Source organism: Triticum aestivum, chromosome 3B (genome assembly GCF_018294505.1).
Source record: "Triticum aestivum cultivar Chinese Spring chromosome 3B, IWGSC CS RefSeq v2.1, whole genome shotgun sequence".
NCBI classification, from domain to species: Eukaryota; Viridiplantae; Streptophyta; class Magnoliopsida; order Poales; family Poaceae; genus Triticum; species Triticum aestivum.
Genome location: NC_057801.1, coordinates 848,894,186 through 848,899,942, shown reverse-complemented (window position 1 = coordinate 848,899,942; position 5,757 = coordinate 848,894,186).

The following is a 5,757-nucleotide window of genomic DNA, read 5'->3' as shown; positions in this document are numbered from 1 at the left end:
GTGACAAAAGGATGATGAGATAAAATGAAGGAATAAAGAATAAGATTAAAGATTGCGGTGATTTAGATGGAGCTTTGCAACAAAATGGCCGAGGAAAATTTGAACTCCGGAAAAGAAAAATGAATCACATGGAATCAAGAATTTATTCCTCACGAACAAACTCCGAAGGAAGGGATTTCTCACTGGGATGAAATAAGAATAAGATTTATTGTATGTTTATCCTTCATCAAATTAACTTGATGACAATCAATGGATTTTGCATACTACTTATTCTTCTTGGAAAGGATTGAGAAGGGATAGCACTAAACTTGAGAAAGTCTTCATGAACCACCGATAGGATTGAAAGAAGGAATGGATTAATATGATAACAAAGGTAAAAGAATCTGAATGAACCACCGTAAGAATTCGAAAATGACTGATGAAAGAGACTGAATCACCAGGAAGAATTAGAAGAACCAATATGCTCGAGGGGATTTAGATGCAAAAGAACAAAGAGATCATGAGCTGATTAAAGAACACTTTAACGAAGCACCGGGATAAATAGAGAACGATAACTGGAATGATGGCCTCCGGTGAAAGAAATGGAAAAACAACTCCTGACATGCTCCGAATGGGTAAGCAAAGGAATATCTGACAAATGGAATAATTCGAGACTGACAACATGAAGCCAGAACCGTGAATCTTCGAGAGAACGGGCATAATTTAGGGGAAAACTCTTCTGCGATCTTCAAATGACGACGAGAAACACCAACAAAATTACTGAGATACTCTGGGAGAATGAAAAGCGAAGAGGTTGAGCCAAGAATGAAATGATTTGAAATCGATCTTGGAAAGGCATCTGACTGATGAAATTCATTCTTACGTCAGACTTGAAAAGAATTTGAGAATAACCCCGGGAGAATTAGAAGAGTCAGGTAAGATCCTGGGAAAAGACCTGTGGGTTAGGGCCCACTAAAGAAAAAAAACACCGTTGGAAATGGATGTTGAACAGATAGATGATGCACTGGAACAATTCAAATATTTGAATGAGGTGACAACCTCGAATTAATTGGAACACTGACGAATCTCCTTAGATGTCTTGAACACTCCGGAAGGATAGACTGGCGAGAGGCGAACGAGCAGGGAAAACACTTGATCCAAGGAAAATAATGTGATCAACCCGAAAAACTTGAATTGAGTCCATCGGAGAAGAAAAGGGATGAAGAATGTCAACGAAGACGAGAATTCACCGGTTGAAATAATTGAGGGAAGACTGAAGAACCTCCGTACGAATGAAATTGATCTCCGAAACAGACTCAGGCTTCGGGAAGAAGAGGGTGGGAGGGCGGGAAAACAAAGGCAACTTGGAAGGGGGAACCGACGAATATCTTGAAGAGAAAACACCGGTTGAAAGAAAGAAAAGGCTCGCACGAGTAGGATGCATACTCGATTACGGACTCGGACTCCCAGGAGAAAAAGGGTGGGCGGGTGGGAAAAGAAAACAACTGAGGATTGAACTTGGCAAAGATGAAGAGGCTCGAGTCAACTTGACGAGAAGTGCACCGGATGAAAAGAGCTGGGAACCCACGATCGGAAACCAACTGCGTGATCCTAAAAAAATTTTGAAGAAGAAGAGGAGTAATTCAAAACACCTATGTCAAGATTCCTTACCAGAGCGACGAAGGGGCATAGGAGTAAAAAGAATTCCTACTCTCCGATATAACTAGACTCAGAAAACAGTTTTTATTCTAGACTCAACAATGGCCAAACTATACGATCAATCAAGGGGGCTCCTAGGGTCGGTCGAGGCTCTGATACCAACTTGTCACGCCCAATATGCGACCCTATCCAAAAGGAACTCGAAGGTCCCACCAAGGATAGACCCGCATATTGAAACGCTTTTGCAAGGTGGATATCATTACATCAACATTACATAATAGATGGGGATACATAGATAAGGCATACAATGCCACATGAATACAACATCACAATACATTAGAGCATCATCCGGCTACGGATGAAACACAAACAGAAACTCAAACGACATCCACCCTGCTAGCCCAGGCTGCTGACCTGGAACCTATCCCCTGATCGAAGAAGAAGCGGAAGAAGAACTCAACGCAAGCAAGCATCACTCTCGCGTCATGATCATCGCACAACCTGTACCTGCAACTGTTGTTGTAGTAATCTGTGAGCCACGAGGACTCAGCAATCCCATTACCATGGGTATGAAGACTAGCAAAGCTTAAAGGGAAAGGAAGGGGTAAAGTGGTGAGGTTGCAGCAGCGACTAAGCATGATATGGTGGCTAACATACGCATATAAGAGCGAGAAGAGAGCAAAAGGAACGGTCGTGAAGCTAGCAATGATCAAGAAGTGATCCTGAACTCCTGCTTAGGTCAAACATAAGCCAAAGACCGTGTTCACTTCCCGGACTCCGCCGACAAGAGACCATCACGGCTACACACGCGGTTGATGCGTTTTAATTCGGATCTGGTGTCAAGTTATCTAGAATCGGACATTAACAAATTCCCATCTGCCTATAACCGCAGGCACGGCTTTTGAAAGATTATACCCTGCAGGGGTGTCCCAACTTAGCCCATGATAAGCTCTCGCGATCAACGAAGGATATACCTTCTCCCAGGAAGACCCGATCAGACTCGGAATCCCGGTTTACAAGACATTTCGACAATGGTAAAACAAGACCAGCAAAGCCGCCCGATGCGCCGACAATCCCGATAGGAGCTGCACATATCTCGTTCTCAGGGCAACACCGGATAAGTCAAGCTACGAGTAAAACCAGCCCTCGAGTTGCCCCGAGGTGGCCCCGCAGGCTGCTCAGTTCGGACCAACACTTAGACAAGCACTGGCCCGGGGGGCTAAAATAAAGATGACCCTCGGGTTGGCCGACCCAAGGGAAAGGGATAGGTGGTGGTGAGGCAAATGGTAAAACCAAGGTTGGGCCTTGCTGGAGGAGTTTTATTCAAAGCAAACTGTCAAGGGGGTCCCATAAATCACCCGACCGCGTAAGGAAGGCAAAATCCGGGAACATAACACCGGTATGACGGAAACTAGGGCGGCAAGAGTGGAACAAAACACTAGGCATAAGGCCGAGTCTTCCGCCATTTACCAAGTATATAGATGCATTAATAATATAAGAGATATTGTGATATCCCAACCAAAATCCTGTCCACCATGGAGCAATCTTCAACTTCACCTGCAACTAACAACGCTATAAGAGCGGCTGAGCAAAAGCGGTAACATAGCCAAGCAACGGTTTGCTAGGAAGGGTGTCAAAGGTTAGAGGTTCATGGCAATTTGGGATGGCTTGATAAACAGGTGATAGGTAGCGCAGCAAAGCGATAGTACGAAGCAACTAGCATAGCAATGATAGTAGTGAGATCCAGGGTAGCGGTCATCTTGCCTGAAATCCCGCAAGGAAGAAGAACGAGACCATGAAGAAGATGACCGGATGAAGCCGAACCAAGCATAGACGAACGAATCCTCACGATCGCAACGAAACGAGAATTGTCGAGAAGAAGCACACAACATAGTGAACACACCACACATGAACAAGGCGTGATGCACATGATGCAAGACAAGACTACATGAAGCTACTCATGGCAAGAGATGATGCAAACAAGAGCAACACACTAAGGCAAGTTTAAATGAGGCCGGGAACAACATATAACAATTCCGGTAAGTCCTCATATGCATATTTCGAAATTGGTCCAGATCTGAACAAACATTAAGTTGAAGTGGTTAAACAGCAAGTTAAAGAGCACCACGATGATCTACATGAGATTCTAGTCAAGTTACATATAAAGTTCATTTAGTTCGGAGCTACGGCCTAGAAGATATGAGCAAAACAAGTTAAACATGGCATTGATGCAAAATGCACCCAAACATCAACCAAACACCTCAAAACAAGGATTCAACATGATAATATGGAACTACATGCAATTCTAAGCAAGTTTCATATAGAGCACACTCAAAACGGAGCAACGGTTCAACACATACACTCTATACAAGTCATAATAACAATCTGCCCAAAACAACAACTAGGCATTTTGCAAGCATAAAAAAAAAAGCTACGGCATCTCAACATGAAAACAAAATGCATGGACATGATTTACAGGTAAAGCATTACAAAACATGAACACTGAGCTATCTCCAGAAATCACTAGAACATGCTCAAACACACATGGTAAGATTGCAAGTAATAACAATTCAGAATTTGCAGAAAATAACATCAGGTTGCAATGTTTAGAGCTATCAAACAACATGTTACATGAACTTATCATGGCAAACAAACACATGGCATGAACCTACTAATTGCATATATCAAAAGTCCCTTACTGACCATAAGCCAAAAAAGGATCATAAAATATGATGGCACCCACGTAAACATGGCAAGTTATAATACAGATTCATACATGGCAGAAACAGAAATATGAGGGCATGTAAATGAGCTTGTGCAACTCACTACAGAGCAAAACATGACATGGCAAGGCAACCAACAGTAAGAAGACATGTTTATGAAGCTAAGCATGGAAATAGCAAGTTCATAGGGTGCATGGAACACTAGCAACAAACATGGCAACAACTGAACTTAATGTTAACAGGCTGACAGCAACATTATCAAGCAACTTTGGAGCAAGATTACAATAATCTACAGCAAGCTATAAATGCAACCAGGGGCATGGATGGATAGAGCAAGACATGTAGAACAAAACATGTTTAATGATCATCTCCAGATTATGCATAGAATGACTAGTAGCAACATGTTTATATAGCATCACGAAATAACAGATTCAACATAGCAAAACAGCAACAGCAAGTACACTACTTAACAAGCTCGAATCACTCACCACAAGTCATTGCATGACAAGATAAGCATAGCATCAGCAAGAAGACATGTTTATGTAAAAAACCAAGGCAAGAACAAGTTCATAGCTTGCAAGGATCAACTACAACAACCTTGGCAAAATTGAATAACATGTAAACAATCTGCCAGGAAACATTTTGAAGCAAAAGTAGAGCACGAAAATGACATGCTAGACTACTCCATAATTGCAACCAAGGGCAGTGATGGATAGAGCATAACCATATGTTCAAAACACTCTTACTGAAGTATCTCAAAATATGCATGGATCTCTCCGTAGCATCATGTTTACATGGCATCAAACTAACAGCAGAACAGGGACTAAAATCAGTAACATCACGAAGCCTAGTTTACATGGTTGTGCTAGTTACCACATTGATCACAAAAATACATGGTAATCACCTCTATAAAGAAGACATAGTATAGATCAAAACACATGTAGACATCAACCTCATAGGATGCACACATCAATCATGGCAAAAATGACAAAAGAGCTTGTTCTGTTAACAGACAGCAGAAAACATCATGAAGCACTCTTACAACAATGATTCAGGCATCAAGATGACCTCAAATGAACATGATGCAATGGAATGAAATGAAGTACTCGTCGAGACGAACAATTTGGCATATTACACGCACAAAACGGAGCTACGGATGCAGAGATACGATGCAACGAACAGGAGCTAAAAATATGCAAATTACATGACAACACAATTCACAGCGAGCGTCGGATAGTTAAAACGTGCACGGGCGGGTTTTAACAGGGGCTCACCCATTGGGCCTGGCCCAGCTGAGGAGAGGGAGGCCGGTGGGGGAGTCGGGCTGAACCGGGCTGGGCCTTGCTGGACTGCGGCTTGCGGGCCCACGTGGCCCATGTGGGCGAGCAGGCGCGCC